This window comes from Sciurus vulgaris (genome assembly GCF_902686455.1).
Source record: "Sciurus vulgaris genome assembly, chromosome: 2".
NCBI classification, from domain to species: domain Eukaryota; kingdom Metazoa; phylum Chordata; class Mammalia; order Rodentia; family Sciuridae; genus Sciurus; species Sciurus vulgaris.
Window position 1 is genome coordinate 112,073,929 of NC_136462.1, and position 22,333 is coordinate 112,096,261.

Sequence of the window (22,333 nt, forward strand, 5' to 3'; positions counted from 1 at the left end):
TATTTAATCTCCAGGTATTGGAGAAGTTTCTGTTTTTAATTCTGTCATTTATTTCTAATTTCAATCCATTATGATCTGATAGAGTACAAGGTAGTATCTCTATCTTCTTGTATTTGCTAACAGTAGGTTTGTGGCATAAGACATGGTCTATTTTTGAGAAGGTTCCATGTGCTGCTATGAAAGTGAATCCGCTCCTTGATGGATGGAATATTCTATATATGTCTATTTAGTCTAAGTTATTGATTGTGTTATTGAGTTCTATGGTTTCTTTGGTTGGTTTTTGTTTGGAAGATCTATGTAATGATGACAGTAGTGCGTTAAAGTCACCCAGGATTATTGTGTTGTGGTCTATGTGATTCCTGGAATTGAGAAGGATTTGTTTGATATACAAGGATGCACCATTGTTTGGGGCATAAATATTTACTATCGTTATGTCTTCCTGATTTATGGTTCCCTTAAGCAGTATGAAATGGCCTTCTTTATCCCTTCTGACTAACTTTGGCTTGAAGTCCACTTTATCTGATATAAGGATGGAAACCCTCGCTTTTTACTGAGTCTGTGTATGTGGTAGGTTTTTTCCCATCCTTTCACCTTTAGTCTGTGGGTGTCTTTTTCTCTGAGATGAGTCTCTTGCAGGCAGCATATTGTTGGGTCTTTCTTTTTAATCCGTTCTGCCAGTCTGTGTCTTTTGATTGATGAGTTTAGGCCATTAACGTTCAGGGTTATTATTGAGATATGATTTGTATTCCCAGTCATTTGGGCTTATTTTTGGTTTGTAATTTGGCTTGATTTCTCCTTTGAGTGGTTTTTCTCTAAGGTACTTCCTCCCTTTGCTGACCTCCGTTGTTGTTTTTCATTTCCTCCTCATGGAATATTTTGTTGAGAACATTCTGTAGTGCAGGCTTTCTATTTGTAAATTCTTTTAACTTTTGTTTATCATGGAAGGATTTTATTTCATCTTCAAATCTGAAGGTTAGTTTTGCTGGGTATAGGATTCTTGTTTGGCAACCATGTTCTTTCAGAGCTTGAAATATATTGTTCCAGGTCCTTTTAGCTTTTAGTGTCTGGGTTGAGAAATCTGCAGCTCTCCATATTGGTTTCCCACTATATGTAATCTGATGGTTTTCTCTCGCAGCCTTCAAAATCCTATCTTTATTTTGTATGTTAGACATTTTCATTATAATGTGACTTGGTGTGGATCTGTTGTGATTTTGTGCATTTGGTGTTCTGTAAGCCTCTTGTATTTGATTTTCCATTTCATTCTTCAGGTTTGGGAAAATTTCTGATAGCATTTCATTGAATAGGTTGTTCATTCCTTTGGTTTGTATCTCTGTGCCTTCCTCAATCCCAATAATTCTTAAATTTGGTCTTTTCATGATGTCCCGTAGTCCTTGGAGATTCTGTTCATGATATCTTACCATCTTCTCTGTTTGGGCGACTTTATTTTCAAGACTAAATATTTTGTCTTCATTGTCTGAGGTTCTGTCTTCCAAGTGGTCTAGTCTGTTGGTGATGCTTTCCATTGAGTTTTTTATTTGGTTTATTGTCTCCTTCATTTCAAGGATTTTCGTTTGGTTTCTTTTGAGAATCTTTATCTGTTTGTTGAAATGATCTTTTGCTTCCTGCAGGTGCTCTTTCAGCTTATTGGTATGATCATTCATTGCCTGCATTTGCTCTCTTATCTCATCCTTTGCTTCGCGAATCAACTTAATCATGTATAATCTGAAGTCCTTTTCTGACATTTCTTCTAACATACTGTCATTGGATTCTATTACTATAGAATCCAGATTTGTTTGGATCATTTTCTTCCCTTGTTTTTTCATGTTGTTCATGTATTTTCCTCTCTAGCAGAGCAGATCTGGGGTATTGCAGATTTCCCCTAAAGGCTTATAGTGGCCCTATAGGTTTCCAAAACCCTTTCTTTAAGGGGAGATCAATATTAGCAGTGCCCAATTCAGACACTATGCAATCCTAGACCAAATAGCCCCTATGAGTTCAATAACAATATTGTCATTATAAATAGAATGAGTTCAAATAATATCTTCAGTAAAACAAAGAGATTTGCAATAAGGTCTGCAGTTTCTAATGGAGGTCAAAGAGGAGGCAAAGGGATGTAGAATGTAGCTGTTAAATGGGATAAGTTCTTTCTCAGTCTTAATAGTGCAACAAAAACAGTGTTTAGCCACCCAAATAGGGTCTATGTTTTAGTTACACATCAGAATGTTATTTTGGAACTTTCTCTCCTACGTTTGTTTCTGTCTTGCTCAGATGAACACTAGCATGTTGAATTTTAGCTCTTCTGATGGAGTCCACGAGTGGAGACACTCTTGTCTTCTATGCATATATCCCACCCTGAAACAAAGATAGTATGAAAAGAAAGAAAAAGAGAGAGAGAAAAACTCTTTGATTATTTTTTAATTTACGATTTAGTACCCAACTCCTGACCTGTTCTTAGCCTGAAAAGAGCTCTGATGCCTGGCTCATATGCCAGGCAACAATGCTGAATGCTTTTTATGTGATGTTTAAATTCTTGAAATAGCTCTGTTAGATACATATAAGTATGATTTTTTATTTTAATGGAAAAACTGTGCCTTAAAGAATTTGAACAACTTGCCTAAATTTGCACATAAACTAATACTGGAGTAGCATCTCCAAAGTCTATTTCTCTTCATCCTATCTCCCTTACTTTTATCTTCATCCTTTACTTCTACTTGAAGAAGTCTTTCCTCCCTTATCTCATTTAAACCAAAGCCCTCCACTCTTTTCTAAAATAGTCCCCCTCTGTAGAGCTTTTCAGGCAAATTCTTTTATGTGAGATTTTCTTTTCAACAAGGCTAACATTATAAATAAAATGCTTAAATTTTTTTTACACCTTGGAGACAGACTCAGATACTTAAGAGATTTGTTCATTATAGGAATTTGGCAGGAAAAAACTATCTTTATAGAAAGCTGTTGATAGTATACAAGCTTTTGAGGTGTCCCAGACAAGTAATAGTGAAGCAAACCAATAGATGCTGGTAAAAAAAAAAAAAAATGGAGGTAGTGTGATTAATCATATTGATTTTGATTAAAGCTAAAACATTCCAAAATAATGGGATAGGAAGAGCTGAATTTGGGCTGGTGTGTCAGGAGAAGGTAGAGAAAGAAAAAACATACTATAAATGCCCCATTTAACTTAAAAACATTAATCTTTACTGGCTACCAACTGCTTCTTGATTAAATATCTTTACTGCCAACCTCTATGCTAAGAAATTTAATCTTTTATTGTACTAGCTTAAGAGGAACTCAGACTCTGCCCAGTATTTAAATTTGTGGGTCATAATTGTTTGAATATTACCTATGGCTAAATATAAACTCATACATATATGGGTGGGGGTTTGACATGTGAGATAAACCTCTATGTGTGTGTATGTGTGTGTGTGTGTGTGTGTGTGTGTGTGTGTGTTTGTGTGTGTGTCTGTCTGTCTCTTGAGTAACCTTATAGCTCAGGAAAGGAATCAGAAATCAGTAGACCTCCTTAAGACAGAAGCAATGGCTATAAATGTCAACTTACAGTGTTATTATTAGGAAGATTTTAAAAACAAATAAAATGTTATCAGCCTTTGGGGTTGAAGACAAGATCAAAAGTAGAATACTTTGGCCAGATGCAGTGGTGCACACCTATAATCCCAGTGACAGTAGGCTGAGGCAGGAGTATGGCAAGTTTGAGGTCAGTCTCTGCAGTTTAGGGAGATCCTTTCACCAAAAGAAAAAAAAAAAAAAAAAACAATTAAAGACCTGGGGATGTGAGTGCCCCTGAATTAAGCCTCCAGTACTACACATACCAAAAATAGAATACTTTGCAAATTACTGGTTGTACCTAAAAAAGGATCTAGAAGGATAATAAATTACCCCCAAAATGTATGCCATACTTTATTTTCTTTTAAGCTCTAGAAAGCCTGGAAGTTAAGTAGTGTGCATCAGTAAGCTTTATGGTGCCTCAGCAACTTAGCAAGACCCTGTCTCAAAATAATTAAAAAAAGATCTGAGGACATAGTTCAGTGGTGAAGTGCCCCTGGATTCAATTCCCAGTACCACCGAAAAAAAAAAAAAAAAAAAAAAAAACTTACAGTGTACGTATAGTGTACATAAACTTTTACTCACTTCTCTGATCTCATATGTAGAACTTTTAATAGTGAATGAAACGGTGCTGAGGGGAATAACTCAGAGGTAGCATGTTCTAGAGGCCCTAGATTCAGTCCCCAGCACTGGAGGGAAAAAAGAAATCTAAATGTCTCAGCCTTATTTATACAAATACAGGTGAAAATCAGGACAACCTAAATGTTCATCTGGAGGGAAGTGGTCAAATGTTGTGGCTTGTTTGTTCAAGAAAATTCTAGGGCTGGAGTTTTGACTCAGTGGTTGAGCACTTGCCTAGCATGTGTGAGGCACTGGGTTTGATCCTCAGAACTGCATATAAGTAAATGAGTAAAGTAAAGGTCCATTAACAACCAAAAAAAAAAAAATTTTTTTTTTTTTTTTTTTTTTTTTTTTTTTGCGGTGCTGAGGATTGAACCCAGGGCCTTGTGCTTTCAAGGCAAGCACTCTACCAACTGAGCTATCTCCCCAGCCCCAAAAAAATTCTTTAAAGAAAAAAAAAAAAAGAGAGAGAGAAAAAATTCTATTCCAGCATTTTTAAAATTATGTTTTAGATTATAACATTTTATTTGTTATATTTTAATCAAAAAATAATTGACACAAAAATATGTTAATGATGCAGTGAAATTCTGATAATCTGGCTTTTCATTATCTGAAAATTATAGTTGGTCCTCAATAAAGTTCCCACCATCCAGGGATCTAGTCAGGCATGGTGGCACATGACTGTAATGCCAGTGACACAGGAGACTGAGGCAGGAGATCATGAGTTCAAGGCCATCTTGGCAATTCAGTGAGACCGTGTCTGAAAATAAAAATAAAAAAGGCTGGGATGTAGCTCAGTGGTGAAGTACCAGTGGGTTCAATCCCCACTACAAAAAACAAACAAACAAACAAAAAACTTCAAGTAACTAAGTTCCCATCTTTGATCCAGTCATACTCATTTCTATAATAGAACTAAGTGGATAAGGAGGATTGATGCTTGCTGCCCAGCCTTCTTAACATTTTTGTGATGAAACACTTTCACTATTGTTCCAGTATTTTATTTCAGGAACATACAAAAATATAATACTTTTAGGAGTAGGTGGAGTGTGAAGATTTTGGTATTATGAATATGCACATTAAGAATGAAGCATGGAAGCAGGCAAATAGCTCAACCTGTAGAGCACTTGCCGAGTGTGTGCCTGGGCCCGGGTTTGAATCCCCAGCACCTCAGATGAAAGCAAAAAATAAAAAAGTGAAAAAAGAATGAAGCATGGATCCAGGCACAGGAGCTTATATCTGTAATCCCAAGGGCTGGAAGGATCGATAGTTCAAAGTCAGCGTCTGCAATTTAGGGAGACCCTAAGCAACTCAGTGAAAACTTGACTCTAAATAAAATACAATAAAGGGTTGGGGATGTTGCTCAGTGGTTAAGCGCCCCTGAGTTCAATCACCGGTACCAAAAAAAAAAAAAAAAGAGAGAGAGAGAAAATGAATGAAGCATGGACCAGCCTCAGTGGAACACACCTGTAATCCCAGTGACTCAGGAGACTGAGGCAGGAGGATCTCAAATTCAAAGCCAGCCTTAGCAATTTAGCAAGGCCCTAAGCAATTTAGTGAGACCCTGTCTCGAAAAATAAATAAATAAATAAAAGGGCTGGGAATGTGGCTCAGTGGGTGTGTGCTCCTGGGTTCAATCTCTTTTATGGGAGGGGGAAAAAAAAAAAAAGAATGAAGCATGGCTCTACCCTCTAAAAAAACTAAAGAAATATTTCATCAACAGCTTATTTTAGAAGAAATAAAGGAATGGGTTGATGCTTATCCCATATAATTGACAGATAGTGGGAAGGACAGTGTGATTGCCCATCTTACTAGGGACACATGGATGGGGAGAGGAGCAGTTTTCTACAGGAAAGAGTGATGCTGGACAGACAAAAACTAAACATGTTTTATGGTTTTTAAGATTCAAATTGGAAAAGGTAAAGACTTGGAAGGGATATAAATATTTACAAATATAAAATTGGGGATTTTGGGTTTTTTTATTTGGCAGTACTGAGGTTTGAACCCAGGGACCTTCTACCACTGAACTATATCCTCAAGCCCTTTTTATTTTTTATTGTGATACAAGTATTTGCTAAGTTGCCAGCCTGGCCTTGAACTTGCAATCCTTCTGCATCAACTTCCCAAGTGCAGGGCTGGGGAGATAGATAGCTCAGTCGGTAGAGTGCTTGTATTAACTGAAGGTTAAATTAACTGAAGGTTAAAGTGCTTGTATTAACTGAAGTATTAACTGAAGGTTGTATATCACTTCTCTCCTCTGCTTGGATTGTTTCTCTTCTAAGATAATTGCAGGCTTTGCTAAATCACAAAATATAAAACTTTTAAGGGACATTAGGTTTTAAACTTCTTAAGCTGCTTCAATTAGAATGAATCTAAGAATTTTTGTTAGTGTTAGGAAATAAAATGTCTATAGAAAGGCTGAGGCAGGAGATTTTCAAGTTCTTTTTGTTTAAACCATATTGTGGTTTTCTGTCACTTGTAACTGAAAAGGCCCTACGACAGTCTCCTTAGAGATCATACAGTCCCACTAGTTCATTTCTTGAAGTTTGGAAAAGTGAATTTACTTGCCTAAGGTTATACATAACGTTTAAGTGGTGGAAAACAGACTAAAATCTGAACCTGCTATGATGAACTTGAGGATACTATTTAAGATGACTAATGGAAGTCAGCCTTACTTTCATACAAAGTGTCTTTTGGAATGACAGTAACTGTTTTCAGCAGAAAACTGACCCCAGTATTGTAGTTCCTATTTCTCTACAACATTGGCTAGCGAACAATCCTTATACCATAGCATTCTCATGATTGATAATAACTTAGTCATTTGAATTCAGCGGATAACATTTGACTCTTTTGATGTTGCCCATTCCCTGAGCCTCCTAAACTTCTAAAATTGGCAAACTCATTTTTTTCCCATGGGTATGTCTAGTAATATGAAATGAAATATGAACCTCAAATGCCTAGGTCTTTCCTGCCTTAAGGGTTTTAATGTAGGCTGTTCCCTCTTCTAGACATGCTTATCCCTGGGTTCTTTTTAAAATTTACATAAGCTATTTGACTTAACCCAATCAATCAAAAATATTACTTCAACATGTAATCAGTATAAAAACATGACCAAGACATTTTGCATTCTTTCCTCTGCTAAGTCCCTGAGATCTGCTGTGTATTTGACCCAAGCCCACCTCCATGCAGACCCACCAGTGCTCTGCCATCCTGTGTGGCTCTTGGCAGGTACGAGGACTTATCCCTTGGTTCTTCATGTGACTAGGTCCTTCTCATGTTTTTGGGGGGTGAGGGAATTGAACTCAGGGGCACTCGACCACCCACTGAGTCGTATCCCCAGCCCTATTTTGCATTTTATTTAGATATGGGATCTCACTGAGTTGCTTAGCACCTTGCTGATTCTGGTTTTGAACTCTCAATGGATCATCCTGCCTCAGCCTCCCAAGCCACTGGGATTACAGGCCTGCACCACCACACCCAGCTTTCCTTCTCATCTTTCAAGTCACAATTTCACCAGATATCTCTCAATGTATATTTTATTATTATATGTCCTATTTGTTCCTTAATAGCAGTTTCCAATTTCTGCGTATTTATCCATCTCTTTCATTTACCATTCTACCTCCATTGCCTAGCCCAGGAGTTTCATATAGGGATACTTTATAATTATTTGTTTTTGCTTTTTTTTTCCTTTTGTTTTGGGGGGATGTTTTATTTTGTTTTGGTATTGGGGATTGAACCCAACGGCACTTAACCACTGAGGCACATCCCCAATCCTTTTGATTTTTTTATTTTGAGACAGGGTCTTGCTTAGTGGCTGAGGCTGGCTTTGAACTTGTGATCCTCCTGCCTCAGCCTCCCAAGCTGCTGGACCTCAGGGTATATGCCACTGCGCCTGGCTGTTTGTTAAATTATTGAATTATATGTAGCCAGGGCTTGAAAAACAAAAGCACTAAGAATTTGTGTCCTTCCCCCAATTCTGGTCCCAAGTACTGTATTAATTGCCCTCATACCTATGCTGACTGGATGCATGGCAAGAATTCTGAAGAGAAAGGAAACAAGAAGCTGTTTGGGCCAAAAGTGGTAACTCATGCCGGTAATAATAGTGACTTGGGAGGTTGAGGCAGGAGGAACACAAGTTCAAGGCCAGTCTTGGCAACTTAGACCCTGTCTCAAGATTAAAATTTAAAAGGCTGGGCATATAAAGCACCCCTGGGTTTAATCCTCCATACCACCCCCCAAAAAGGAATCACTATGCCTTAGGCAACTTTGAGTTAATATTTGGTTATCTGTACTCTTCAGCTTGTCAGCATTTTTTCTCTTTTCTGTGACTTTTCAGCTACCCCTTGACTCTGACTCAGCTTCCTCACACTAAAAGGATATATCAGAGAAGTGAGGTAGCCCTGAGAGCAGTGGAGGAAGGATGAAATGACAAGGGCCACAAAGAAATCTTTTTCAGAACTATAATCACTGTAAGGTCACTGTTTAGAATTTGAAGGAGAGCGACTTTGAGTGCCTCTTTTTCTTGCTCAGTGCCCTCAGCTTGAGTGCTTAGCTGGCAGGCAGGCACCTTTTCTTCCTCAGTTACTGTCAGAGCAACATGAAGGTCAGACTGAGAGAGACAAATGAGAGCAGCTCTGGGAAGGGAGGTTACCACGGTAACAAGCAGGAGGGACTGCTATTTGGAAAGAAGCCTAATCATTCTCCTCTTTCTCCCTCCTTCTCAGCACTGGAAGATGGGTATTGTTTGGCTGACCTGCATCCTTGGGGTGGTAACCATAATCCCTTTCTGACAGTTCCCAGTGACACTGGAGTGAGCTGCTTTGCATTTTAATTTGATAAGCAGAAGCCACACTTTTCTCAGAAGTGCTGGAAACAGGCCCTTTTTCTGGCCCTGTTCCAAGCAGAATTCTGGTTACCAGAGAAGGGTTTGGGATTGCTGTTTATTTCTCAACAAAGATTTTGCATATATACATATGCATGAAATATGCCTGTTTGTTCTAGACAACTAGAATTAGATGAATACAAGCTATCTTTAGATTATAAATATATATTTGCCTTATGAAGGTTACTAAGCTACTGCCCCACCCCCAGCTCTTAGGAAACACCCAGATGTTCCATACCAGTCCTACTGCCTAGTGACCCGTACAATAGATGTTCTAATTTAATGTCCTTATCCTTCTGCCTCTACCTTCTACTTAATGTGCTACACTATTCTTAGTCTTCTCCTACCTGCCTATTTCCTATTAACCTAGATCTTGTTCCTGTAGTAAAACTTCGCATATGTAAATATTCCTCCCCTTTCCTTCAAAATAAAAATAAACTTTAAGCTTAAATATAAATTCTTAATGTAATAAAAAATAAAATACCAAAAAACAAGAGAAACTAAAATCTAGAATCTCACTACCCAGTGGTGAGTACTAGAATATCCTTCCAGTTCTCAACCTCTAATTCTATCTGCTGATCTACACATTGTGTTAGAATCATATATATTTAGGTAAGAAATCACTTTAGGCCTGGGGTTGTAACTCAGTAGTAGAGCGCTTGCCTAGCATGTGTGAGCCACGGGGTTCCGTTCTCAGCACCACATACAAATAAATAAAATGAAGGTCCATCAACAACTACAAAAATATTTTTTTTAAAAAATCACTTTAACATTAATGAACTAATATAGAACATTCTATATTATATCCTTTTTTCTTTTTATTCACTAAAAATATGTTACAGATGTCTGTCCTTGATCATAGAGAGAGATTATTGTAGAATGGACTTTTAGATTGTTTCTTATTTTTTGTTTTGTTTCTATTTGGCACTAAAAATAATGTTGAGCCAGGTGCAGTGGCACATGCCTATAATCCCAACTTTTTAGGAGGCTGAGGTAGGAGAATCACAAGTTTGAAGCCAGACTAGGCAGCTGGGAGACCCTACCTCAAAATAAAACTTATTCTAAAATATATTTTTTTAGTTGTAGATGGACATAATACCTTTATTTTATTTATTCATTTTTATGTGGTGCTGAGGACTGAACCCAGTACCTCACAAATGCCAGGCAAGCACTCTACCACTGTCACAACCCCAGCCCCAAAATAAAACTTTTTTTAAAAGAGTGTAATTCAGTAGTAGAGAGTTTGCCTAGCATGTGTGAAAACCTGGGTACCACACTCAAAAAAAAAAAAAGAAGAAAACACTGAAGCAAACAGTATCACATGTGTTTGTGTACCTGTCCTGTTATTGGTTGATTGGTACTGGTATAGCACCTGGGACAGGGGTGGGGGCACTTTTACAACAGAGTACATCCCCAGTCCTTTTTATTTTTATCTTGAGACAAGGTCTCACTAAGTTGCTGAGGGTCAGGCTAAGTTGCTGAGACTGGCCTCAAGCTTGTGATATTCCTGCCTCAGTGTCCCAAGTCTCTGGGATGACAAGCACACACCACCATGCCCAGCTTCCTATTATTTCTTTTTTTTTTTTTTTTCATTTTTATTTTATTTTATTTTTTTATTTATGTTTTTTTTTTGTTGTAAACAAATGGGATACATATTGTTTCTCTGTACATGGCGTAAAGGCATACCATTTGTGTAATCATAAATTTACATAGAGTAATGTTGTTTGATTCATTCTGTTATTTTTTCCCTTCTCCCCACCCCTCCCACCCCTCTTTACCCTCTATACAGTACTTCCTTCCTCCATACTTTCCCCCCTCCCTAACCCTAACTCTAACCCTAACACTAACCCCTCCCTCCCCCCCATTATGTGTCATCCTCCACTTATTAGCGATATCATTCGTCCTTTGGCTTTTTGAGATTAGCTTATCTCACTTAGCATGATATTCTCCAATTTCATCCATTTGCCTGCAAATGCCATAATTTTATCATTCTTTATGGCTGAGTAATATTCCATTGTATATATATACCACAGTTTCTTTATCCACTCATCAATTGAAGGGCATCTAGGTTGGTTCCACAGTCTGGCTATTGTGAATTGAGCAGCTATGAACATTGACGTGGCTGTATCTCTGTAGTATGCTGATTTTAAGTCCTTTGGGTATAGGCCAAGGAGTGGGATAGCTGGGTCAAATGGAGGGTCCATTCCAAGTTTTCTAAGGAATCTCCACACTGCTTTCCAGAGTGGCTGCACTAATTTGCAGCCCCACCAGCAATGTATGAGTGTACCTTTCTCCCCACATCCTCGCCAACACCTGTTGTTGCTCGTATTCTTGATAATCGCCATTCTAATTGGGGTGAGATGGAATCTTAGGGTGGTTTTGATTTGCATTTCTCTTATTACCAGAGATGTTGAACATTTTTCCATATGTTTGTTGATTGCTTGTAGATCTTCTTCTATGAAGTGTCTATTCATTTCCTTAGCCCATTTGTCGACTGGATTATTTGAATTCTTGGAGTAGAGTTTTTTGAGTTCTTTATAGATTCTGGAGATTAGTGCTCTATCTGAAGTATGATTGGCAAAGATATTCTCCCACTCTGTAGGCTCTTTCTTCGCATTGCTGATAGTTTCCTTTGCTGAGAGAAAGCTTTTTAGTTTGAATCTATCCCAGTGGTTGATTCTAGCTTTTATTTCTTGTGCTATGGGAGTCCTGTTAAGGAAGTCTGGTCCTAGACCAACAAGGTGAAGATTTGGACCTACTTTTTCTTCTATAATCTGCAGGGTCTCTGGTCTGATTCCGAGGTCCTTAATCCATTTTGAGTTTAGTTTCGTGCATGGTGAGAGATATGGGTTTAGTTTCATTCTGTTGCATATGGATTTCCAATTCTCCCAGCACCATTTGTTGAAGAGGCTATCTTTTCTCCATTGCATATTTTTGGCCCCTTTGTCTAGTATGAGAAAATTGTATTTATTTGGGTTTGTGTCCGTGTCCTCTATTCTCTACCATTGATCTACCTTTCTATTTTGGTACCAATACCATGCCGTTTTTGTTACTATTGCTTTGTAGTAGAGTTGAAGATCGGGTATTGCAATACCCCCTGTTTCACTCTTCCTGCTAAGGATTGCTTTAGCTATTCTGGGTTTCTTATTCTTCCAGATGAATTTCATAATTGCTTGCTCTATTTCTGTAAGGTACGTCATTGGGATTTTAATTGGAATTGCATTGAATTTGTATAGCACTTTAGGTAGTATGGCCATTTTGACAATATTAATTCTTCCTATCCAAGAACATGGAAGATCTTTCCATCTTCTAAGATGTTCTTTAATTTCTTTCTTTAGTGTTGTATAGTTCTCATTGTAGAGGTCTTTCACCTCTTTTGTGAGATTGATTCCCAAGTATTTTATTTTTTTCGAGGCTATTGTGAGTGGGGTAGTTTTCCTAATTTCTCTTTCTGAAGATTCATCACTTATGTATAAAAAAGCGTTGGATTTATGGGCATTGATCTTGTAACCTGCTACTTTACCGAATTCACTTATGAGTTCTAAGAGTTTTCTGGTGGAATTTCGAGGTTCCTCTAAATATATAATCATGTCATCAGCGAACAGGGATAGTTTGAGTTCTTCTTTTCTAATTCGTATCCCTTTAATTTCTTTGGTTTGTCTAATTGCTCTGGCCAGAGTCTCAAGAACGACGTTGAATAGAAGTGGTGAAAGAGGGCATCCCTGCCTTGTTCCAGTTTTTAGGGGGAATGCTTTCAGTTTTTCACCATTTAGAATGATATTAGCCATGGGATTAGCATAAATGGCCTTTACAATGTTAAGGAATGTTCCCACTATCCCTATTTTTTCTAGTGTTTTGAGCATGAAGGGGTGCTGTATTTTATCAAATGCTTTTTCTGCATCTATTGAAATAATCATGTGATTCTTGACTTTAAGTCTATTGATATGGTGAATTACGTTTATTGATTTCCTGATGTTGAACCAACCTTGCATCCCTGGGATGAAACCCACTTGATCATGGTGCGCTATCTTTTTAATATATTTTTGTATGCGATTTGCTAAAATTTTGTTGAGAATTTTTGCGTTGATGTTCATTAAGGATATTGGTCTGAAATTTTCTTTCCTTCATGAGTCTCTGTCTGGTTTAGGTATCAGTATGATATTGGCTTCATAGAATGAGTTTGGGAGGGTTCCCTCCTCTTCTATTTTATGGAATACTTTGAGAAGTATTGGAATGAGCTCTTCTTTAAAGGTTTTGTAGAACTCGGCTGAGAACCCATCTGGTCCCGGACTTTTCTTTGTTGGTAGGCTTTTGATGACTTCTTCTATTTCAGTACTTGAAATTGGTCTATTTAAATTGTTTATGTCCTCCTCGTTCAGTTTAGGCAATTCATATGTCTCTAGAAACCTGTTGATGTCTTCGAAATTTTCTATTTTGTTGGAGTATAGATTTTCAAAATAGCTTCTAATTATGTTTTGTATTTCAATCCTGTCTGTTGTGATATTTCCTTGTTCATTCCGAATTTTAGTGATTTGGGTTTTCTCTCGTCTTCTCTTTGTTAGTGTGGCTAAAGGTTTCTTAATTTTGTTTATTTTTTCAAAGAACCAACTATTTAGTCAATTTTTTGTATTGTTTCTTTTGTTTCAGTTTCATTGATTTCAGCTCTGAGTTCAACTATTTCCTGTCTTCTACTACTTTTGGTGCTGGTCTGTTCTTCTTTTTCTAGGGCTTTGAGCTGTAGTGTTAGGTCGTTTATTTGTTGAGTTTTACTTCTTTTATTAAATGCGCTCCATGAAATAAATTTACCTCTAAGTACTACTTTCATAGTGTCCCAGAGATTTTGATATGATGTTTCTTTGTTCTCATTTACCTCTAAGAATTTTTTAATTTCCTTCCTAATATCTTCTGTTATCCATTCATCATATAATAGCATATTGTTTAATCTCCAGATGTTGGAATAGTTTCTGTGTTTTACTCTTTCATTTATTTCTAACTTCAATCCATTATGATCTGATAGAATACATGGTAGTGTCTCTATCTTCTTGTATTTGCTAACATTAGCTTTGTGGCATAATATATGGTCTATTTTAGAGAAGGATTCATGTGCTGCTGAGAAGAAAGTGTATTCGCTCTTGGTTGGATGGTATATTCTATAAATGTCCGTTAAGTCTAAATTATTGATTGTGTTATTGAGATCTATGGTTTCTTTGTTCAATTTTTGTCTGGAAGTTCTGTCCAGTGGTGAGAGAGGCGTGTTAAAATCACCTAGTATTATTGTGTTATGGTCTATTTGGTTTCTGAAATTGAGAAGGATTTGTTTGACGTACATGGATGAGCCACTGTTTGGGGCATAGATGTTTATGATTGTTATATCTTGCTGATTTATGCTTCCCTTAAGCAGTATGAAATGACCTTCTTTATACCTTCTGACTAACTTTGGCTTGAAGTCCACATTATCGGAAATGAGGATGGATACTCCAGCGTTTTTGCTGAGTCCATGTGCATGGTATGTTTTTCCCCATCCTTTCACCTTTAGTCTATGGGTATCTTTTTCTATGAGGTGAGTCTCTTGCAGGCAACATATTGTTGGATCTTTCTTTTTAATCCAATCTGCCAGTCTATATCTTTTGATTGATGAATTCAGGCCATTAACATTCAGGGTTATTATAGAGATATGATTTGGTTTCCCGGTCATTTGGTTCATTTTTTAAATTTTTTTTATTTATTTGTTTGACACAACTTGTTTCCTCCTTTATTTGACAATTCCTTTAGGATAATTCCTCCCTTTGCTGATTTGCTTCTTTGTTTTTCATCTCTTCCTCATGGAATATTTTGCTGAGAATGTTCTGTAATGCTGGCTTTCTTTTTGTAAATTCTTTTAGCTTTTGTTTATCATGGAAGGATTTTATTTCATCGTCAAATTTGAAGGTAAGTTTTGCTGGGTATAAGATTCTTGGTTGGCATCCATTTTCTTTCAGGGCTTGAAAAATGTTGTTCCAGGCCCTTCTAGCTTTTAGGGTCTGGATTGAAAAATCTGCTGATATCCGTATTGGTTTCCCCCTGAATGTAATTTGGTTCTTTTCTCTCACAGCCTTTAAAATTCTGTCTTTATTTTGTATGTTAGGTATTTTCATTATAATGTGCCTTGGTGTGGGTCTGTTGTAATTTTGTGTATTTGGAGTCCTATAAGCCTCTTGAACTTGATTTTCCATTTCATTCTTCAGATTTGGGAAATTTTCTGATATTATTTCATTGAATAAATTGTTCATTCCTTTGGCTTGTTTCTCTAGGCCTTCCTCAATCCCAATAATTCTTAAATTTGGCCTTTTCATGAAATCCCATAGTTCTTGTAGATTCTGTTCATGATTTCTTACCATCTTCTCTGTTTGTTCAACTCTGTTTTCAAGGTTAAATATTTTGTCTTCAATGTCTGAGGTTCTGTCTTCCAGGTGTTCTATCCTATTGGATATGCTTTCTATGGAGTTCTTAATTTGGTTTATTGTTTCCTTCATGTCAAGGATTTCTGTTTGGTTTTTTTTTAATATCTCTAACTCTTTATTGAAATGATCTTTTGCTTCCTGTATTTGCTCTTTTAACTGTCGATTGGTGCGATCATTCAATGCTTGCATTTGCTCTTTCATCTCATCATTCAGTGCATGCTTTTGCTCTTTCATCTCATCGTTTGCTTCTCTGATCATTTTAATTATGTACAATCTGAACTCCTTTTCTGTCATTTCTTCTGCCATGCTGTCATTGGGTTTTATTGATGTAACATCTAGATTTGTTTGCAGCATTTTCTTTCCTTGTTTTCTCATATTGTTCAGGTATCAGTGCACCACTGAGATATTGCAGATTTCCTCTATTGACTTACAATGTCCCTGAAGATTTCTATATATATCCCCCCTTAGCCTTCAGTAGGCTGAAGTCTTGGAGGAAGTTCATAATGCGGTGCTCCACAAGGAAGCTGCCTCTCTAGGAGTGGTGGCCTTCAGGTGGGGTATAATCCCTGCTAGTGGGCAGAGGTGCCTCCACTTGTTGACCAATGGCCATCCAAAGGGGACCTAGGCTACGGGCTGAGGCAAGGCCTGTTTGGGCCTGAGTCTCTGGTTTTACCGTCCTTGTGGGGAAACCTCACCCGTCAGGGAAGACTCACCCGGTGGGGAGGTCTCGCTGGTCAGTTCCCTCTTAGAGGTTCCCCTCAATTTACAGCTACCGCCTGGGCTGGTCTGCCTTCCTCTGCAAAGTTCCCAGGGGCCCGGCCCTACCTACTGGGCCTGGGAGCCTCACCCTTCGCAGATGAATCTCCTTAGGCTGCCCCTCCTCAGAGAATCTGCCCGCAGGCCTGGAACCTTCGCTCCGCCCTAAGCCTGTCTCTGTGCGGCTCTTCCACCAAGAAGCCTCCTAGATCCTGGGACCCTGCTCTGCACCTTATCGCCTGGCTATGCGGCCCGTCCTCTGAGCAGCCACCTGAGGCCCCGTACAATCGCTCTGAGTCCCAGAGACCCGCCACACGCCTCTTCCTCCAGACAGCCGCCCAGTATTCTGGTGTGGTCACTAGGAGTCCAAGCAACTCTCTGCATGCCTCCTCCCACCAACCACCCGTAGCCCTGGGCAATCAATCACTCCGAGTCGAAATGACCCTCCCCGTTCCTCCTCCTCCTCCTGGTAACCCCCCGGGTGTTCGGGAGCGGTCGCTCTGAGTGGCTCTGAATCCACGTGACCCGCTGCACGGGTCCTCTGGGCAACCGCCCGGAGCTCTGGTACGGCCACTCGAGACCAAGCGACCCACCACGCTTCTCCTCCAGGCAGCCCCCCTGTGTTCAGGAGCTGTCACTTTAAGTCCAAACAACTCACCACTCGCCTTCTCCTCTGAGCAGCCGCCTGGAGCGCTAATGCAGTCACTGCGAGTCCAAACGACCAGCCGCGCTCCTCCTCCTCCTCCTCCTACTCCTCCGGGCAGGCCCCGGTGTTCAGAAGTGGTCTGAGTCCAAACAGCTCGCCACGCAGCCCCTCCTCTGGCAACCGCCTGTAGCTCTGGTGTAGTCACTCTGAATCCAAGCGGCCGCGCTCCTCTTCCTCCTCCTCGTCTTCAGGGCAGGCCCCGATGTTCAGAAGCGGTCGCTTATAGTCCAAACAGCTCACCGCGTGGCTTCTCCTCTGGCAACTGCCTGTAGCTCTGGTGCAGTCACTCCGAATCCAAGCGGCCACGCTCCTCCTCCTCCTCAGGGCAGGCCCCGGTGTTCTGAGTCCACACAGCTCTCCTCGCCACTCCTCCCCTGGGCAGCCGCCGGAGCCCCAGTGGTTGCTCCGAGTCCCAGCACTGTGCTGAGCGGCCTCCTTTACGGCGCTCCCAGTTGTCCGAGTTCACTGCTCCAGCGGGGGGAGGGGTGTCTCGCCGGCAGCTCTACTTCACAAAGTTTCCTGCGTTCCGGGACCACCGTCCCATCCGGGACGCCTTCCCAACAGGTGAGAGTCACCCGGCTGCTTTGAGTTGGTCCCAAGTGTCTCAATATCTCCTCTTTTGAATCCTGAGTCCTGGAGCAACATGAAATGCAGCCACCCTCTAGGCCGCCATCTTGAAACCCCCATTATTTCTTGATATTAACTGTAGAAATGGAAATTTAGAACCAAAAACCATGTTACTTTGGTTATAGTTTTGTCAATTTTTATACATATTACCAAACTGACCTCTGGAAAGGGCAACAACTATTTTAACTACATAAGAATACTTTTTTTTTTTTTTTTAAACATACTCTTTGTCTACTTGGGTAGATTACTCAACTCTTATCTTTGCCAGTAAAATAGGTGAGAATTTATATGTGGAGAACGTTGTATGCAAATACAATTTTTACATCTTTAAAAATACTCAGATAAGCCAAGTGCAGTGGCATACCCTTATAATACTAGCAACTGGGAAGGCCAGGGCAGGAGGATTGCAAGTTCAAGGTTAACCTGAGCAACTTAGCTTGTCTCAAAATAGAAAGGACTAGGGATGTAGTTCAGTGGTAGTGTCTCTGAATTCAATTCCCAGCATCAGTCAATCAATCAGTCAATCAATATAAGTAGGTAAATAAACAAAGGCCACCTCAAACATGTGATCCTCCTGTCTCAGCCTACTAAATCGCTGGGATGATAGGCATGTGCCACTGTGACAAACTGACTCATGTGTTTTTTAATTTTTTGTTGTTGTTTTGCTGGGGATAGAACTCAGGGCCTTGTGCATGCCAGACAAACACTTAACCACTGAGCCATATCCCAAGCCCTTGATTAAAGAGGTTTTTAAGAACAAAGTACTAGCTTATATAGGATGATCTTGCAACTTCACCAGGTTCTGCCCCCAACCTCAAATCTCTGGGTGACCAATACGTGAAGGATGAATTTAGGAGATATAAGGCCATTGGTTCTGACAAGGCTCAGAGTTTCTTGCAGGAATGGGAGTAATATACAGAAATAGTGTGGGAACAAGCTAATGAATACAGTCAAAATTCAACTAAAAAAGCATGTTTGGGCTCCTCCCTCCCAGAAGAAAACCTTAATGACTTTCTTGATGAGCAAACTGGACAGTTACAGGAGTTGATGTGAGAAACTACTAAACCCAACAGGCAATTTCGTATTACTGAGTCTGTAAAACCAAAATTTTAGTAAATACAGTAAAGTTAAAACAAAATAAAAGCAAAGTACTTTCCATATCAAAATGTCTTGATGTTCCTAATTATGATATTCAAGAAACTTAACTATTCTGTTCCTTGAAAGATAAATTGCCCCTCTAAATTTCTATAGGATTTTGTAAGCTGTTAACCATGTCCTACAAAATTCTAAGTCTCATATAGTTTGTTTGTTTGATATTTTGACTTTGTTGGTCTGTTTTAGGAGAAGTAAACTAAAAAATTATTATTGAAAAGTGAAATATAGTTTAGCCAGTCTTGATTGCTCTATGGCAAATGTTTCAGTTCCACTTATAGAGAATATTTGTACTGAAAAATCAGAACCACATTATGATACAACTTAAGCAAAACACAATATATGAAACAGAATTTACCAAAACTAGTGTCAAATCTAGTTCTAAAAACAAAGCTGGATGCAGTGGCACACACCTCTATTCCCAGCAACTCAGGAGGCTGAGGCAGGAGGATTGCAAATTTAAGGCCAGCCTGAGCAACTTAGGGAGACCCAGCCTCAAAAAAGATAAAAAGAACCGGTGATACAGTGGTGAAGTACCCCTGGGTTCAGTCCCCAGTATCACTCAATCAGTAAATAAACCATTAAACAACCTTTGGTTATTCTTTTACAAAAGATAAATTTGATTTACCAGAGGACTACTTGATGTGGCTGCATCACTGTAGTATGCTGATTTTAAGTCCTTTGGGTATAAACTGAGGATAACTGGGTCAAATGGTGGGTCCATTCCAAGTTTTCTGAGGATTCTCCACACTGCTTTCCAGAGTGGCTGCAATAATTTGCAACTCCACCAGCAATGTGTGAGTGTGCCTTTTTCCCCACATCCACACCAACACTTATTATTGCTTGTGTTCTTGATAATAGCCATTCTAATTTGAGTTAGATGAAATCTTAGGGTGGTTTTAATTTGCATTTCTGTCATTACTAGGGATGATGAGCACTTTTTCATATATTTGATCACCTGTATATCTTCTGTGCAGTGTTTGCCCAGTATCTTAGTCCATTTATTGATTGGGTTCTTTGTGTTTTGGGTGTAAATTTTTTTTTTTTTTTTTTTCAGTACTGGGGATCGAACCCAGGGCCTCGTGCTTGCAAGGCAAGCATTCTACCAACTGAGCTATCTCCCCAACCCTGTAAAGTTTCTTAAGTTCTCTGTAAACTTAGGAGATGAGTGCTCTGTCTGAAGTGTGTGTGGAAAAGATTTTTCTCCCACTCTGTAGGCTGTCTTTTCACATTATTGATTGTTTCCTGTGCTGAGAAAAAACTTTTTAGTTTGACTGTATCCCATTTATTGATTCTTGCTTTTATTCTTGTGCTATGGGGATCTTGTTAAGGAAATCTGGTCCAAAGCCAACATGATGGAGATTTGGTCCTACTTTTTCTTCTATTTGGTGTAGGGTCTCAGGGTCTAATTCCTAGATCCTTGATCCATTTTGAGTTGAACTTTGTACAGGGTGAGAAATGGGGGTTTAATTTCATTTTACTGCATATAGATTTCCAGTTTTGCCAGCACCATTTGTTGAAGAAGCTATCTTTTCTTCACCACTGTTTGGCACCTTTGTCTAGTATGAGATAACTGTACTTATGTGGGTACGTCTCTGTGTCTTCTATCCTGTACCATTGATCTACCTGTCTGTTTTGGTGCCAGTACCATGCCATTTTTGTTACTATTGCTCTATAGTAGATTTTAAGGTCTGGTATAGTGATACCTCCTGCATCATTCTTCCTGCCCAGGATTGCTTTGGCTATTCTGGGACTTTTGTTCTTCCAGATGAATTTCATGATTGCTTTTTCTGTTTCTATGAGAAATGTCATAGGTATTTTAATTGGAATTGTGTTAAATCTGTATAGCGCCTTTAGAAGTGTGGCCTTTTGATAATATTAATTCTACCTATCTATGTACATGGGAGATTTTTCCATCTTCTAAGGTCTTCCTCAATTTCTTTCTTCAGTGTTTTGTAGTTTTCATTGTAGAGATCTTTCACCTCTTTGGTTAGATTGATTCCCAAGTATTTTATTTTATTTTATTTTTTTTGAGGCTCTTGTGAATGGAGTTGTTTTCCTAATTTCCCTTTCAGATGTTTCATCACTTATGTATAAAAATGCTCTAGATTTATATGTGTTGATTTTATATCTTGCTATTTTGCTGAATTCATTTATGAGGTCTACAAGTTTTCTGGAGGAGGTTTTTGGATCCTCTAAATAGAGAATCATGTCATCAGCAAATAGTGACAGCTTGAGTTCCCTTTTTCCTACTCGTATCCCTTTAATTTCTTAGTCTGCCTAATTGCCGTGGCTAGTATTTCAAGTACAATGTTGAATAGAAGTAGTGAAGGAGGGCATCCCTGTCTTGTTCCATTTTTGAAGGGAATGGTTTCAGTTTTTCTCCATTAAGAATGATGTTGGCCATGGGCTTAGCATAAATAGCCTTTACAATGTTCAGGTATGTTCCTACTATCCCTGTTTTTTCTAGTGTTTTGAACATGAAGGGGTGTTGTATTTTGTCAAATGCTTTTTTCTGTGTCAATTGAAATAACCATATGATTCTTATCCTTAAGTCTATTGACATGATGGATTACATTTATTGATTTACGGATGTTGAACCAACCTTGCATTCCCGGGATGAACCCCACATGATCATGGTGCACTATCTTCTTAATATGTTTTTGGATATGGTTTGCCAGTATTTTGTTAAAGATCTTTGTGTCTATATTCATCAAGGATATTGGTCTAAAATTTTCTTCCCTTGATGTATCTTTGCCTAGTTTGAGTATGACAGTGATATTAGCTTCATAGAATGAGTTTGGTAGGATTCTCTCCTTTTCTATTTCCTGGAATACTTTGAGAAGTATTGGAATGAGTTCTTCTTTGAAGGTCTTGTAGAACTCGGCTGAGAATCCATCTGGTCCTAGGCTTTTCTTGGTTGGTAGGTTTTAACGGCATCTTCTATTTCATTGCTTGATATTGATCTGTTTAAATTGTGTATGTCCTCCTGGTTCATTTTGGGAGGATAACATGTCTAGAAATTTGTCAGTGTCTTTGGTATTTTTAATTTTCAAAGTAGCTTCTCATTATGTTATGTATCTCAGTGGTGTCTGACGTGATATTTCCTTTTTCATCATGAATTTTAGTAATTTGCATTTTCTCTCTCCTCTTTGTTAGTTTGGCTAAGGGTTTGTCTATTTTGTTTACTTTTTTCAAGGAACCAACTTTTTGTTTTCTCAATTTTTTGAATTATTTCTTTTGTTTCAATTTCATTGATTTCAGCTCGGATTTTAATTATTTCCTGTCTTCTACTATTTTTAGTGTTGTTCTCTTCTTCTTTTTCTAGGGCTTTGAGCTGTAATGTGAGGTCATTTAGTTTTCATTCTTTTCTGGAATGCGCTCCGTGCAATGAATTTTCCTCTTAGTACCGCTTTCATAGTGTCCCAGAGATTTTGATATGTTGTATAGTTGTTCTCATTGACCTCTAAGAATTTTTTTTATCTCCTCCCTGATGTTTTCTGTTATCCATGTTTCATTCAATAGCATATTATTTAGTCTCCAGGTGTTGGAGTAATTTCCGTTTTTTATTTTGTCATTGATTTCTATTCTCAG

General features: G+C 38.7%; 1 protein-coding gene, 1 long non-coding RNA gene and 1 pseudogene across 13 annotated transcripts in view; all 3 read left to right on the forward strand.

Annotated features, from left to right (window-relative positions):
- ZNF609 (zinc finger protein 609) overlaps positions 1 to 22,333 on the forward strand; it is a 225,949-nt gene that overhangs the window by 128,336 nt on the left and 75,280 nt on the right. The window lies entirely within an intron of this gene.
- LOC306653219 lies at positions 1,571 to 5,616 on the forward strand. Its single transcript, XR_013761670.1, has 2 exons — positions 1,571 to 3,437; positions 3,474 to 5,616. It is a non-coding gene; the product is annotated as an uncharacterized lncRNA (long non-coding RNA).
- Positions 8,200 to 21,720, forward strand: LOC306653699 (annotated as a pseudogene). The gene is made up of 2 exons: positions 8,200 to 8,269; positions 18,343 to 21,720. The product of its transcript is annotated as an uncharacterized misc_RNA (transcript).